We start from the raw sequence: 16,175 nt of genomic DNA, 5'->3' as shown, positions 1-16,175 counted from the left end.
ATTGCTGGGTAATTGTTGGGAGGATTAAAAAGGGCTGCTCCTCACCAGAGGCAGAGCTCAGACAACTGAGAGCACGTGAAGAGAGCTACTGGGGAGAGTTGCTGCTGACCAGGTGAGGCTATTGTTCTGCCTGGGTGAGGTGATTGCTGGGTAATTGTTGGGAGGATTAAAAAGGGCTGCTCCTCACCAGAGGCGCGAGCCTTTGGCGCGAGCCGAAGGGCGAGAGACAAAGGGCTCTTGGCCGAGCAATTAGAATAAGTAGATTATATTTCCCTAGTACTTGCACTGCCTAGACATTACAATGGACCTCCAGGACACTCATCCCATCATCTGCAGTGAATGTGACATGATTGCCTTCCTCCCAGAAGACAAGATGGACTACAGCTGCCCCAAGTGTAAGCTGGTAAGACTTTTGGAGGAAAAGATTAGGGGATTAGAAAACAGAATTATTACTCTGACCCAAAGTAAGAAAGGGGAGGAGTTCATAGACCAGAGCCCTGCAACTCGAAATAAAGACAATACAACTAGTCCTGAAGAGGATAAGGAGATTGACCACAATAGGGAGCCTCTGCTGACAGTTCGGAAAAAGACTCAACGGCGAAGAGCGAGACAGTTCTCGGGGCCTTTGGAGCTCCAGAATAGATTTCAGGCCCTTGCAGAGGAGGTGCAAGGGTCAACAAGGGAAGAAGTCCCAAAACAAAGTCCAAGACAAAGGGAAGAGGCCACGGGGACAGAAGGAAATGGAGTTGCGAAGGGAAAATAAAGGAGAGTACTGGTAATTGGAGACTCCCTGCTAAGAGGAATGGATCGCCATGTGGCTGGGCCAGACGCCCTAACCCGAGAGTTGTGTTGCTTGCCAGGGGCGAAAATTAAAGATGTTTCAGAAAGGCTGCCCAAACTCCTCAAATCTACGGATCGCTACCCATTTGTGATGGTCCATGTGAGAACGAATGACATGTCCCTGAATACCATCGCTCCTATTAAAAAAGACTATCAAGATCTGGGGAGGAAGCTCAAGCAAATGGGGGCACAAGTGGTATTCTCTTCAATCTTGCCTGTCAAGGGAAGAGGAATGCGTCGGGAGAGGAAGATAATGGAGGTGAATCACTGGCTGCGTAGTTGGTGCCGGCAGGAGAGATTTGGTTTCTGGGACCATGGGATAGGCTTTCTTGAGGAAGGCCTACTAGCACCTGATGGACTGCACTTATCGAAACTGGGGAAGAATGTGTTTGGCAGGAACCTGGGGAGATTCATCAGGAGAGCTTTAAACTAAAGCCACTAGGGGAAGGAGACGATCAACATAGGGAGTGTATGGAAGGAAAACGAGCGGAGGCAGCCCAACCGGCAAGGCCAGCTCATAGGGAACCAAAAGTAAAAGGATTCAGATGTCTTTATACTAACGCCCGAAGCATGGGCAATAAAAAGGAAGAGCTGGAATTTCTCATGCTGATGGAAAGGTATGATCTAGTAGGCATCACAGAAACTTGGTGGAATGATTCTCGTGACTGGAATGTAATGGTGGATGGATATGAACTGTTCAGAAAAAACAGAATAGATCGAAGAGGTGGAGGAGTGGCACTGTATGTGAGGAAAGGGCTTACCTGTCAGGAAATTCTAGTGGAGGAGAGCATATCTACAGTGGAAAGCATCTGGGTGAAAATAAGCGAGGGGAAAACAAACAGTGTGGTGGTTGGGGTCTGCTACCGACCGCCTGACCAACGAGAGGATGTGGATGCTGCACTTTGTGAGCAGCTTGAGAAAATATCCAAGCGGCAGGACCTTGTCATCATGGATGACTTCAATTTCCCAGATGTGTGCTGGGAAACAAACTCTGCGAAGCGTCCTCAGTCATGCAACTTTCTGACCTGCCTGGCTGACAATTTCATTTATCAAATGGTAGATGAACCCACAAGAGGTTCAGCCATACTGGACTTAATACTGACCAACAGGCAAGAGTTGGTGGATGAGGTGAAGGAGGTGGGGACCCTAGGGGGAAGTGACCATGTCCTCATAGAATTCCTTTTGAGATGGGGAGCCAAGGAAGCTTGTAGCCAGACGCGGATGTTGGATTTTCGTAGGGCAAACTTTAATAAACTCAGAGATATGATGAGTGTCATACCATGGATAAGAATGCTGGAAGGGAAGGGAGCATGTGAAGGGTGGGCGCTACTCAAACAGGAGCTATTGCATGCTCAATCAATGACTATCCCAGAAAGACGAAAACACTGCCGGAGCTCTAAGATGCCTATTTGGATGAACAGAGAACTTCAAGAGGAACTAAGAAAGAAAAGGAAAATGTTCAGGAAATGGAGGGAAGGACAGAGCTCTAAAGAAGAGTACCTACAGGTTACTAGGCACTGTAGATCAATCATAAGAAAGGCCAAAGCTGAGAGTGAGCTAAGATTGGCCAGGGAAGCCCATTGTAAGAAGAAAAGATTTTTCAGTTACGTGAGGAGCAAACGTAAAGTAAAGGAGGCAATAGGCCCACTGTTGGGTGCGGACGGACAAACTCTAACGGATGCAGAGAAAGCAGAAAGGCTTAGTGCCTATTTTACATCCGTTTTTTCCCACAGGTCAAAGTGTTTAGGCACATCTAGAGATGGCCATAGCCAAAGGACAGTGTCTGGGTGGCAGGTTAACATGGATAGAGAGGTTGTCGAGAGGCATTTAGCTGCACTGGATGAGTTCAAATCCCCTGGTCCGGATGAAATGCACCCGAGAGTACTCAAAGAACTTTCCAGAGAACTTGCACAGCCCTTGTCCATCATCTTCGGGACCTCTTTAAGGACTGGAGATGTCCCGGAGGACTGGAAGAGAGCAAACGTTATTCCGATCTTCAAAAAAGGGAGGAAGGATGACCCGGGAAACTACAGACCAGTGAGTCTGACCTCTGTTGTGGGGAAGATAATGGAGCAGATATTAAAGGGAGCGATCTGCAAACATCTGGAGAACAATTTGGTGATCCAAGGAAGTCAGCATGGATTTGTCTCCAACAGGTCCTGCCAGACCAACCTGGTTTCCTTTTTTGACCAAGTAACAGGTTTGCTGGATCGTGGAAATTAGGTTGATGTCATTTACTTGGATTTTAGTAAAGCTTTTGACAAGGTTCGCCATGATGTTCTGATGGATAAATTGAAGGACTGCAATCTGGATTTTCAGATAGTCAGGTGGATAGGGAATTGGTTAGAGAACCGCACTCAAAGAGTTGTTGTCAATGGTGTTTCATCAGACTGGAGAGAGGTGAGTAGCGGGGTACCTCAGGGCTCGGTGCTCGGCCCGGTACTTTTTAACATATTTATTAATGATCTAGATGAGGGGGTGGAGGGACTACTCATCAAGTTTGCAGATGACACCAAATTGGGAGGACTGGCAAATACTCCGGAAGATAGAGACAGAGTTCAACGAGATCTGAACACAATGGAAAAATGGGCAAATGAGAACAAGATGCAATTTAATAAAGATAAGTGTAAAGTTCTGCATCTGGGTCAGAAAAATGAAAAGCATGCCTACTGGATGGGGGATACGCTTCTAGGTAACACTGTGTGTGAACGAGACCTTGGGTTACTTGTGGATTGTAAACTAAACATGAGCAGGCTGTGTGATGCAGCGGTAAAAAAGGCAAATGCCATTTTGGGCTGTATCAACAGAGGCATCACATCAAAATCACAAGATGTCATAGTCCCATTGTATACGGCACTGGTCAGACCACACTTGGAGTACTGTGTGCAGTTCTGGAGGCCTCACTTCAAGAAGGACATAGATAAAATTGAAAGGGTACAGAGGGAGCGACGAAGATGATCTGGGGCCAAGGGACCACGCCCTATGAAGATAGGTTAAGGGACTTGGGAATGTTCAGCCTGGAGAAAAGGAGGTTGAGAGGGGACATGATAGCCCTCTTTAAGTATTTGAAAGGTTGTCACTTGGAGGAGGGCAGGATGCTGTTTCTGTTGGCTGCAGAGGAGAGGACACGCAGTAATGGGTTTAAACTTCAAGTACAATGATATAGGCTAGATATCAGGAAAAAAATTTTCACAGTCAGAGTAGTTCAGCAGTGGAATAGGCTGCCAAAGGAGGTGGTGATCTCCCCCTCACTGGCAGTCTTCAAGCAAAGGTTGGATACACACTTTTCTTGGATGCTTTAGGATGCTTAGGGCTAATCCTGCGTTGAGCAGGGGGTTGGACTAGATGGCCTGTATGGCCCTTTCCAACTCTATGATTCTATGATTCTATATCTGCTAGGCAAATCTTAGCAAGCCAAAGCAACCAAGCCACTTCTGTTTCCTGTCAGCATTTTACAGTGCAATCCTAAAGACAGTTGTACCCTTCTAAGTCCACTGAAACCACTGTGCTTAGACAGATATAACTCTGTTTACAATTGCATTATTAACACAGAATTGAAACACTTCATTCAAGAGAAGTGGGCTATTTTTATTAAGACAGTTGATTTATCCATTCTTCTTCCTTTCCCATTTCCTGCCCTCACCCAGGTGATTTTTTCCCCTTTAGATTTCTTTGGAAATGCACAAAAGAAATGTGGAAATCCCCTGAGAAACCTTTCTCACCATATTACACACAATGTTAGCGCCTCCCCTTAGTTTTAAGGGTTTTGCTATGCATCACTGAAAAAAATGCAAATCAGAAGCACCTTCAGGTGCTGAGACATTCTAGCTGCCCCCAGTTGAAAGGGGAGTGAACTTTAATGAATCATGACCGTCTACTAAAAATAGTTGCTAAAAAGGCTGTTACAAAAGTCCCCTCCCCCTCCCTGTAATTCAAACACTGGGGTTGCATCTTCATGTAAGTAAATCCCAAGAGACTCTTATATGTTTACCATATTTCACTAACTTGGCCCAAGTCAAATAGGCAAGGCATAAGCTCCTGATTTCTATTTTTCTAAACCCTTGCTTATAATAGGGAATGTAAAAGTAAATCTTTGGGCTTGCTTTCAGTGTCAATGTCATAGGAGAGTTAGAAGTAAATATTTACTTTTCACATAGCATCTGTTTCTGTGTCACTATATGCAGTCTGGAATTCATAGTCCTTTGTCTGGAAGGTACAACTGGCAAGTTTGTATGAGCTGGGAAAAAGAAATTGTATCTGCTTTGCAAGAAATTAGATACTGTGTTTTGTCAGAGCTGGCAGCAGTTGGCAAATAAGATTTACACATCCAAACACCTCATTAAAGTTAATGAATGCTCTAAGAAATAAGAGTAGATTAATAGGTCTTTGATGTGATGTTGGTGTGCAAACCTTACCTTTATCTAGACTATTACTTGCATAAACAGAGCATTGCTGCACAGTTTTCAAGCAATTTCATTGTCATTTCCCTTTAGTAGACCAAATTGCACATGGCTACTTTGCACAGAGGGTAAGTAAGGGCAGTGCCTTAAGAAAACACTCTGCATGGTTTTCTGCTTCAAAGAAAATAGGTCATAGCAAATGTGGATGAGAAAGTCAATATTAACTAGTGAGCTGAACATTTTAAATGTGGCTTTTAATTTATGTGCTTGTTTGCTGTATGCATATCTCGTTTCCCAGACAAAGCTTAGCTTTCCAAAGAAACCTACAATTTAAAATACAGATGTATTTAAAATATAATAGAAAAATTGTTAGCAATAGCCATTTGCAGCAGCAACAATCCCATTGATATGATATTCTTTATGAAGTTGTCTAAGAAGAGCTGTTTCTTTTTGATGTGGGACACATCTTCTGGTGTGCCTTGTTAAATGGAAATGAATATGGACATGACAACTGTAGTCTCACTCACAACATGCGCCAGAAGATGAAGAGTGCCCAGACAGTGACTGTGTCAGTCCCAGTGGCCTAGCCAGCCACTGTGTGCCCAGCAGGGGCCAAGGCAATGGCTGCCCCACCCTGAGGCTTTGGCAGTGGTCATGCAGTGGCTGCCCTGCCCCTAAGGCCTTGGCAGTCCCGGGGGCCTATTGCACAACTAGCAGGGGCTTTAGCAGTGGCTGCCCCACCCCAAGTCCTTGGCAGTGGCCATACCAGCCCTAGGCCATACCGGGCCTAGGCAGCCTCTTCACAACCAGTGGGAGCTGAGACAGCAGTAGAAAGGCAAGCAGAAAGAGGAAGGGGGAAGGGAAGTGTGTGTGTCTGTGTCTGTGTGCGTGCGCATGTGTGTGTTTGCTCATGAGGGAAACCAACAGGTCAAGGGGGAAATGGGAAGGGAGAAGGGAAGGGAGTCTTTGTGTATGCGTGTGTGCACATGCATTTGTGTGTTTGCAAGTGAAGGAGAAGTGAGGAACCAAGGAGAAGGTTGGGAAACAAACAGGTAAGGGGGGAAGTGATAGGGAAGTGTGTGTGTGTGTGTGTGCATGCACATGTGTGTATGCTAGGGAGGAAGGGGACATGACAAAGTAGCCCCAGAGCAGGCATGTGTCCCACATACTCTCTGAGAGTCAGACCGAGAGTCGTTAGATTTTTTTCTCTCTTGGGCCTCCCTTTGGCCCTGTGTTTTTTGCTCTCCTCTTCTGCTTGATAATGGGCTTTTGGACTCAGTACCTTCAGGAGCAGTTTTTCAGCTCTTTAGAATCTGAAGTTGTATTTCTAAGAACATTTTCTTATTTAAGTTACCTTCAACAAAATGCAGTTCCTTCCAGGTAGACCTACGCTGTTGTTTGTGCAATTCTAAGCAATATGCACCCTTCTGAGCTCACTGTCTTAAAGTATTTAGGATAACACTGTAGAGGTGCTAAAAACAAGCAAGGCACTAAGCAGACATTTTAAAAGATATACTTACAAACAGTATTTTAACTGTTTTTTAAACAGGCAGAGAGTCGTCCTGCAGTTCTGAGTAGAGGGAGGTACAAGATAGAGGATACAATTAGCATTGGATTTACTGATAAGTTTTAGCAATCAGAATCATACATAGAGTGAAGAGAACTAGGCTCATTCTAAGGAAGCAGAATTCTTTGACAACTCTTCTTCTTTGTAAAGTGTTCTGTTTCTCAGGGAGATGTTGCCAGGTGGAGGAAAAGCTGGAAAGCTGGGGGCCAGAAAAAGGTAGATTGGCTGTTGAATGGGAAGGAAGCAGGAAATGGGGAGAGGCATTGGGGGGCTTCAGGGAAGGGAAAGAGGAAATAGGGAGAGGATAATGAAATACCCCCCAACTCTCACTTCTATTTACCTAAAAAAACAGACAACCTTGAACATCAGAAGATCCCTCCGAATTTGGTTACACATTGACCGTTTATGCACTGGGAACTTCGCTGCCCCAGCTCCCGTGCAGGAAATCGGGGGTGGATGAGGTGCACCGGGCCAAATGCTCCCTTGTGTGGGTGCAGGAAGAGGTGGGGAAACCTGCCACAACTAAAATTCCAGCCTGCAGCCTGGCATGAAACCTCCAGTGCGTAAATGGTCATTTAAAAGTTTTTTGATAACCATACCTATAACTTGTATGTGAATTTAAGTTAATACTTATTTTTCTTGGCAGCACTCCTGGTCTGTGAGTGAACAGTATTTAAAACCCCTTGTATGGAAAGGTTCCTGCAGTGAAAGAATTCACTATTTAGAGACATATTTTAAAGGCTGATCTTCTCAGAGTGATCATTAGTCAGTTATACACTTTTCCCTCCAACTCTAAGTTTCGCTGACTTGTGGTCAGGCTAGCTTAGCCCTGGAGAAAATATATATGTGTTTTTTCCCTCATCTTGTTGAAACAGATGACACCTTGTTGAGTTGCTCTACATTGTTGAAATAGAAGAGGCCTAATTAGTTTTGTCATCCAATTTTGATGATTCATCCTGTAGAGTTTCAACTACTTGCCTGAGATAGAATTATATTTAAAATAATGAGCTCAGAAGATTGCAAATACTTCAGAAGTTTTTTAAAAAATAAACTTCTCAGTTTACAGTTTGAGATATTCACACATTATTAAAAAGCTGACTCAGTTAATCTGCTTTAAAAAGAACTCTTTGTTATGCAGTTCAGCTTTGTACATCATAAATCACCTTTAAAAGTATCACATTTATGAGCATAGCACTGTTTTATCTCCACATTTGAGAAGACTTTAGAGGCTAAGTTTTTTCCCCCACACACCTACCTAGCAAAACTCTTTCTACAGAGCAAATGTTTTCTTATAGCAGAAACATAATATATACTAATGGATCTCAGCAAAGGCAGCATTTTGTTTTCTGAATCCTAAAAAAATTGAGGCAGCTGCTCTTCAGTAGAGGCTAAGAATGACAATAACCTTGGTGAGGATAAGGAATCTTCCAATTAGCAAGAAATTCTGGGTTATCAATTTGGTAGTAGAAGTAATGCCTGCACACTTACTGATGACCAAAACTGGGTCCTTCCTTGGTACAAAATGGTGGCAGGTTTATTTGGGATCAGTTTGGTGTCTAGTGCTGCAGGCCTTCTACTTCATTAGGTATGCAGTTCCATGTGTGCTTTTGACTCATTCCTCCAGGAAAACCAAAAAAGGGGGGGAGGCTAGAACTGGAACCAACAAAACCCAACTGGTAACAGGACCTACAAAGGTTGACTATCCGTATTGTTGTTAAAATTATATTACTTTTATTGTGCACAATAAAAAAACAACTATAGGAATTAAAAACATATGTCCAGCCCATAGACTATTGCAAACCAATATTCACTATGTGAACCAACAGACCGACGCATTTCAGCCCTTATAGTGTCTTCTTCAGAGGTCTGGTTTTAACACACATCAGTTCTTAACACATATAAAATATGTACAGCAGCCAATAAAAGGTCCAAAATAAGAACTATAAAGTATCAGAGCCACTTAATGAAAGATGTCTATTTTTCAGTCATTAGCTCTCTTCCAAAGGCTGCCCAAATTTTTCAATGAGTAAAGTGCAATTCACAGGGGCTGCCATTCAGCCTTACTCCTGTCTTAAACCAGAAAGGCAATTGTAGTAAGAGTATGTATTGGCTATTGATTTGGTAATTTGCATATTAGGGCATACCCTACTACATTCTCAGAAGCAGTCATCCTGCCAAATTGCCAGAAGTGATGTCAGCAGGCCACACTTTTGTCATGTCTGGTTATCACCCAAGAAAATATGAACCAGGTTTTCTACTTATTCCAGTTTTTAAAAATTTTGCTGGTGAATAAAAAATGTCCTGTAATGTTTGCCTTTGATATAGCCCTGCACATTCCAGTTTCAGTTCATTTTGTTAATCCTTCAGGACCAAATACCCAATAATACATTATAACAATCAAGACGTTTTACTGGCTACCTTATGGCCTCAGGGTGTATGTGTGATAAAACACCCAAGTGGGTTATGCTATCACACTGCTGGAATATTTTGCACCTTCTGTTAATTATCACCCTATCAGTCTTCTTCTAATCTTGGATAAATGTGGCCTGTCTACACCTTGAACTGGAAAATTGGATATGGGCAACTCATATTCTGGCTTGGAGCAGATTAGCTTTACGAAAGGGAGCTCTGTATGGTACCATGCATTAGTTTTGCCACATTTGGTTGAGAAATACTCTAAAAAGGGAAAGTTTGATGCTGCATGCATCAATTTGCCATCTGCATTTGATCGAATGAATTTGATTCAATTTGAATTTGAATCAATTTGATTAAATCTCTAGAATGTGTCTATGGAGGAAACTAGAAACCAGAATTATATCTATGAAGTTATTTCTAATTAAGCAATTATGTATGTGCTCCTGATTGAACATATTATACAATGCCCATGGTTCAGTCACAGTTATAAGAAGGGGTATATATCAGAGCTCGGTTCTTGCCTTCCAACTTTCTAATATTTACTTATATGATCTTTCTCAGAAATTTGCTTCTACTGATCTACATTAATCTAAGTTGACTGGCCAACTATTCTTTTATATACTGATGATGCTGCCCTTCTTTCACTCTGACCTTTTCTGCACCAGGAATTTGCCCCAACTCATCGCTCACCTGATGGTGGGGCAAATTCATGGTTCCACATTATGTCTGCACTGGCCAAGGGCCACCCCTGACATGGCCTGACTCAGCCCTCATTTGCCCTGCAGCAAGGGAATGTGGATATATATGGGTTACCTTTTTTGCCCTAGGTCTATGTCAGGCCAGGGCCATTTGGAAGGGAAGATTCAGGCCATCCTGGCCCAGTGTCTCCAGCAGGTGCTCTAAAGCTGAACAAAAATGGGTGGCTGGGTGTCAGTCAAAGAGAATTTGGGGATCAGATTCTGGTCACTATGGGGTTAGCAGCAAGTACAATGATAAATCATTATTTCTCTTTGGAAAGAACAGAGGGAACAAGTAGATAATTCCACATGATAAACAAAGTGGGGATAGCAGTAGATATTCAGGGAAACATCAAAAGAAAGGCAAATACCCAGGCAGGAGGAGATTATTGGAAAGAGTCTTATTCTGATCAGAAACGCTGAGCTTTGATGGACAATACTGAATGACCCAGGTTTGATCTTGATGATTAGGAAAACTTTCCATGGACAAGTTCTTACTTCAGTGGAGACTAATACGATAGGTTTCTTTTGTAGCTTCTAGCTACTGATTAATCACTGAAAGTCCTTGATTAATGAATGATGATCAGAATGTGTATGTAGCAAGGCTTCTTCCAGTGCCAGCCATTCTTCTCTAGTTAGGATGATGAAATTAAGTGTTGTCTTGTGTTTGCTATCTTGTATTTTGTTGTGATAACAGCTAGGAACTGTTTGCTGACTTGATCCAAAGACACAGAAAAGAGAAAGTTCTGTTGTGAATGACCACAAGATACCCAATTACCTTAGAAAAATAGTCACCATGCAGGGAAGGTTTCAGCCATAAGGCCAGCCAAATATCCACACACTTTATGGAGATGGATCTATGAGAATGCACATCATTTGCAGACAGGCAGTCTGAAGATGTTACCAGAGGTCAGAACAATGTATTTTCATGTCCCAAGTGTAAAGCAGCAAAGCACACTGATGTAAGACTCCAGGTGGTTGATCAGGAGATATATAGCATGCCAAAAAGCCCCAGAAAGTAGGTTAACCCTACAACCTCTCCTCATAACTTGACAGGAAAGACTTAAAAGCTCTTCCAGGTGGGAGGGGGGCATATATCAGATAACTTTGTGCTAAATTAGATCAGGAGTCTATCTCTATTTTACTTTTATTTTCTTACAGACTAGACACTAATTGCATAGTTTGAATACTTATATTCAAGATGTGGACCATTCAGTAGTAAATATAACTTTTGTACCTATAATCAGACTTATTTGTCTTACAATTTCTCCTAGTCCGATGTTAGAAAAATGGGCATTTGTGGAGAGTTAATAAAGGAGATGATGGTAGCAATTGCATAACACACTTAATTTGTTTGTTTGTTCATTTGTTCGTTCATTCATTGTATGGTACATTAGAAGAAGAAGAAGAAGAGTTGGTTCTTATATGCCGCTTTTCCCTACCCGAAGGAGGCTCAAAGCGGCTTACAGTCGCCTTCCCATTCCTCTCCCCACAACAGACACCCTGTGGGGTGGGTGAGGCTGAGAGAGCCCTGATATCACTGCCCGGTCAGAACAGTTTTATCAGTGCCGTGGCGAGCCCAAGGTCACCCAGCTGGTTGCATGTGGGGGAGTGCAGAATCGAACCTGGCATGCCAGATTACAAGTCCGCACTCCTAACCACTACACCAAACTGGCTTAGTGTCGCTAAGAGACCTGAGGATTGTCTGGCAGCCAGGCAAGGGATGTTTGTAGGGGGTTTGTCATTGCCTGCCTCATGTTTCTTGGAGGAACTATCACCTTAAGCCTTGGAGATCTCCCATCCAAATCCCTGCTTAGGTTCCAAGCTCTGATGGGATCAGGCTTGCCTAGGTTATCCAGATTGCGGGAAAGTGCAGGAATTACACCAGGAAGGCTAGGTATCCGTTGGTCTCTTAGCTGCTCATCAGATGTTGCAGATTCAAGAAACAGAGAGTGAACTCCAGGGAACAGGATGGAAATAGATACAGGCCCAACACTAAGATGAAGAAAAGGAGAAATATGAACCAAAATTGAAAACGTTTGGGTACTTTGATCAGAACTTAAGCTCCATTTAAACTGTTGGCCCTTATGGCAAGTTTGTCAGAAACCTCTGTGGCAAGTTAGCATTTTACACGCATCTAATAGTTGAACACTAACTAATGCTCACTGAAAATTATTGAGTGTTTAAAAAGAAAAATGAGTGGTAGGAGTATAAAATAAATAAATAATGTGGAAAGTTTTAGCTCCTACATTATGGATAAATATTGAGTGATCTGAATGCTTAAATTTGATCCACAAACAGGAAAAGCCCTGCTCAGTGTCAGCTTTATCCACAATGTAGCTTTCAAAAATGCATTCAATGGTGTTCTAGCTTTACCAACTTCTGTGAAACATCTATGAAATTTACCATTCAAGATTTCTGCTAAAAGATTGTGGGAACATTGATATACACTTCCTGTTCCAAAATATTATTTATTCCTTTTAAATAGTTATGCAACAGTTGGCAGATCATCAGAAACTTCTTCCTGATGTGTTGACAGTGTTCTAAACTTAAAGCAAGGTCCATACTCTAGTGACATTTGCCCTACAATCCACATGCTGTCCCCTCATTCTCCACTCTACTTCCACTCCTGCCCTTTAATGCTACAAGTGGTCACTGCTTTCTTCACAGAATCTGCTCCAAATGCTGAATGCAGAAGTTTGTAATGTTTTATGTGAGAATTTCATTTTCCCAGTGCAGTTTTTTCCCATGGCTTTCTGTTTACTTAACTTTCAGCTTCATGTTGTAGTTAATCAACTATGCTGAGAGAAATTCTTTTGATTTCATTACTTGTTTGTTGCCGTTTACCCCCAGTTGAATTTTAGTTCCCATAACCTTTAAGTGCCAGAATTAGTCAAACACCAGAACAGAAGAATTCCCATTGCTCTAGTGGAAGCTGTGGAAATGTGCTAAACTATAAAACAACAGACCATTTTCAACAGTCAGTGTTGGTTTTCCTAAGGGAAAAATGACAGCTGGTAGACTTACAGAAGTACATTTCAAGAGTTATATATTAGCTCAACTGTAATAAAACATTTTAGATCAAATGCTTAAAACCACTCTGTAAATAGAGAGAGAGAGAGCATTATAATTTCCTCAGGGTACCTCATAAATCTCCCGGAAAGCAAGGAAAATCTGGATTATTTTCCCTTCTCATATCAGCTCTCATCATTCTCAACTGTCTTACTACATCTGCACTCACAATTTGACATATTATAAGTGGGGAAATATTGTTTGAATAACTTCTCATTATATAAATAGACAGGCAAGCATATAATGACATTTCCAAGGGAAAAAAACATATTTCAATCACCCAGCCTTTTAATGTGGCACTGTTTTCCTCCTCTTCCCTCAATATCATTTTCTGCTTACACCTTATTCAATAACATTTAGTATCAGTTTCTATTTTTGTTTAATTTTTTTTAATTAATCAAGCATACCTATAGCATACACAAAAGTAAAGTTCTGTTGTCATCCCTGACACTAATTATTTGATAGACAGTGGGTATTTCAGTCTGGTGCTCAGAATTTGAATTAGTGTCATTGAGAAGTGATTTCAAAGAGATATTTTATGCTTCATTTTGAAGCATGGATTACTAAGGTACAATTTTGTTTGCAGGTTCTCAGCTGAAAGTGAAGTAAAATTAGGTCAAAAATCATATAGCAGGTGCTGAATGAGGAAAAAGACTACCATTATATAAAACATTCTCCAGTTACAGGTCTAAAACATAAATGGGCCAACTGCTATTTGGGTGAGAAGGGTTTATGCTCACTCCTTTTCACTCACGGGTCTCTTGCTGTGGTGTTTTGTATGCACAATGTGTTTGACATTTATAAAGTAAGATGTTCTCATATCCATATTCACTTAAAATTATCTCTAACTAGGTTTTTCTACATGTAAACAATTGCTTTCAAGCAGTGCAGTCCTAAGTAAGTTTAGGGTTGTCAAGTCTGGCTCAGGAAATGTCTGGAGATTTAAGGAGTGGTGCCTGGGGAAGACAGAACTTGGAGGATGGAGGTAGCTGCGTGGAGATGTGAGGCCATCCAGTCCACCCTCCAAAGCTGCCTTTCTTCCAGGAAAACTGATCTCTGTATTCTGGAGATCAGTTGTAATTCTGGGAAAACTCCAAGCCCCAGTTTGAAGTTGCTTACTCAGAAGTAAGTTCCACTTTGCTCAGTGAAGCTTCCTCCTCAATGTGCTTAGGTATTAAAACCATTTCCAGCAGATCCATTCCTTCAAATGAATTGCAGTTAAGGCCTTAATGAAACTGACCTTTCAGTAGCAGGTACACTACATTTGACAACTTCTAGGTAGGGCTAAGGGATCTCTATGAATTACAAGTGAGATCCGTTCCACCAGATAAAATGTTTGCTTTGTTCAGTGACCCCTGTGGCATTATACCCTGCTAAGGTCCCTCCCCTGCCCAAGTCCCACCCTCCCCAACTCCCAAATCTCCCAGGACTTTCCTAACCCAGAATAGTCAACCCTAAGAGACTGCCTTTCCCCCAGACAGGCCCTTTGTATTCAAGCATGGACTTATTTGTGCATAGGGAAACCACCCAACAGCTGGGACCTGGAGATTGCTTCGAAGTACAGCTCATCTACAGACTACAGATATCAATTCCCTTGGAGAAAATGGATGTTTTGGAGGGTGGATTCTATGGCATTGTACTTCCCAGGCTCTATCCCCAAGTACTCTTTGTTCATTCATGTCTGTATATATACACCTGTGTCTGACCTTTACTAAAAGCAACTTTGGATATTTTATAAAAATGACAGGAGAGTAGAAACACGTGAGCTGTGCTTCATCTTCCAAGTTCACTGCAGGAGGAAATGGGAGGGAAAAAACCCTGTAGCTTGAAAATGTACACAGCTCACACAGCAACAATCCCTTGTGTGTGGGCAGTATAGACACCCAAATAGATAAAATAAGTTAATTAATAAACAAAATAAATTAAGTATAGGAAGTGAGAGAGTACAATTAAGTTGTGATTCTGCTTCTCCACTTTTTCCAAAAACCTAGTAGTAATACTTTCATACATATACTGATATACTGATAACTTTTTCTGCTATGCTTATTCCTTTAGAATAATTTACAATTCCTTATGGATATTTGTGCCATTTTAATGAAAACATTTACAGTGCAGTCCTCTGCAGAACTACTTGTCTCAAAATCTAAAAATAATTGATGAGAATGTGACTAATTTCATTCTTGGAAACATTTAGGCGACCCTTTAGCTTGTTAGAAGTGTCAATTACCTAAAAGGTTATTATAAGAAAAACAAGAAAGGTTTGATTGCACCTTCTTGTTCATATAACCATGTCCAGATCATTTTCCCTTGCTCTTTCTTTCGTGAGTTGTAATTTATAGTTTATTTAGTCTTTAAACCCTAGAGGCTTTTTGACCTGTCAGGACTCTAAAACAAATTACTAGGTACAGGCTTTACTATTTCCTTTACAACACAGTTGGTACTAGACTGCCAAGTTCATGAAGTCCAAACCGTCACTCACAGATAAACAAAATGACTTGATAAAGTCATAAACAGAATGACTTGTTGACACTCCCTCACCCCCATTTCTCTACTGTGTGGCATTTTCTTGTGCTTTATTTATTCACGACATGGCTCTCTTCCTTCTTCTCAACAACCATATTATGCTTAGAATGACTAACTCGAGGAACTCAGTGACTTTCGTGGCATGTGGGGATGTGGACCTGAGTCTCCTCAGTCCTGTTCACATATTACAGTGAGAGCAAGTTCATTCTGGGTGTTTGTACAAACATCTGTTCTCTTTACAAATGAAACTGGGGACCAGTACCTGGTTAAATCTTTAAATTACATGCATTGAATGTAATTGAGAATTACCCAACCAATATACAAAGACAAATCAAGTGTGTTCACTCTAACTTGTTAAAAGGACTGGCTGTGTCTAAAGAGAAAGAAGAAAGTCCATGTCTTGACACTGAGCTTTATTTCAGAAGGATCTCAGCATTTGGCATAGTATCTTTTATTGTTGGACATGATGTTCTGTACCAGAACACAGAAGCTAGTTCACTTTTGCAATGAATATTGTTTTGTTGTGATCGTGTGGTTACCCAGCTATTGTGAAATCAGCTCTAAAAGTATTTTTAAAACAATATGTGGGTAATGAAAGCCATATTTTTTGCTTAGTATTCC

This window comes from Paroedura picta, chromosome 7, assembly GCF_049243985.1.
Source record: "Paroedura picta isolate Pp20150507F chromosome 7, Ppicta_v3.0, whole genome shotgun sequence".
Classification (NCBI taxonomy): Eukaryota; Metazoa; Chordata; class Lepidosauria; order Squamata; family Gekkonidae; genus Paroedura; species Paroedura picta.
The sequence above is the reverse complement of the archived record's forward strand: the minus strand, read 5'-3'. Positions refer to the sequence as shown.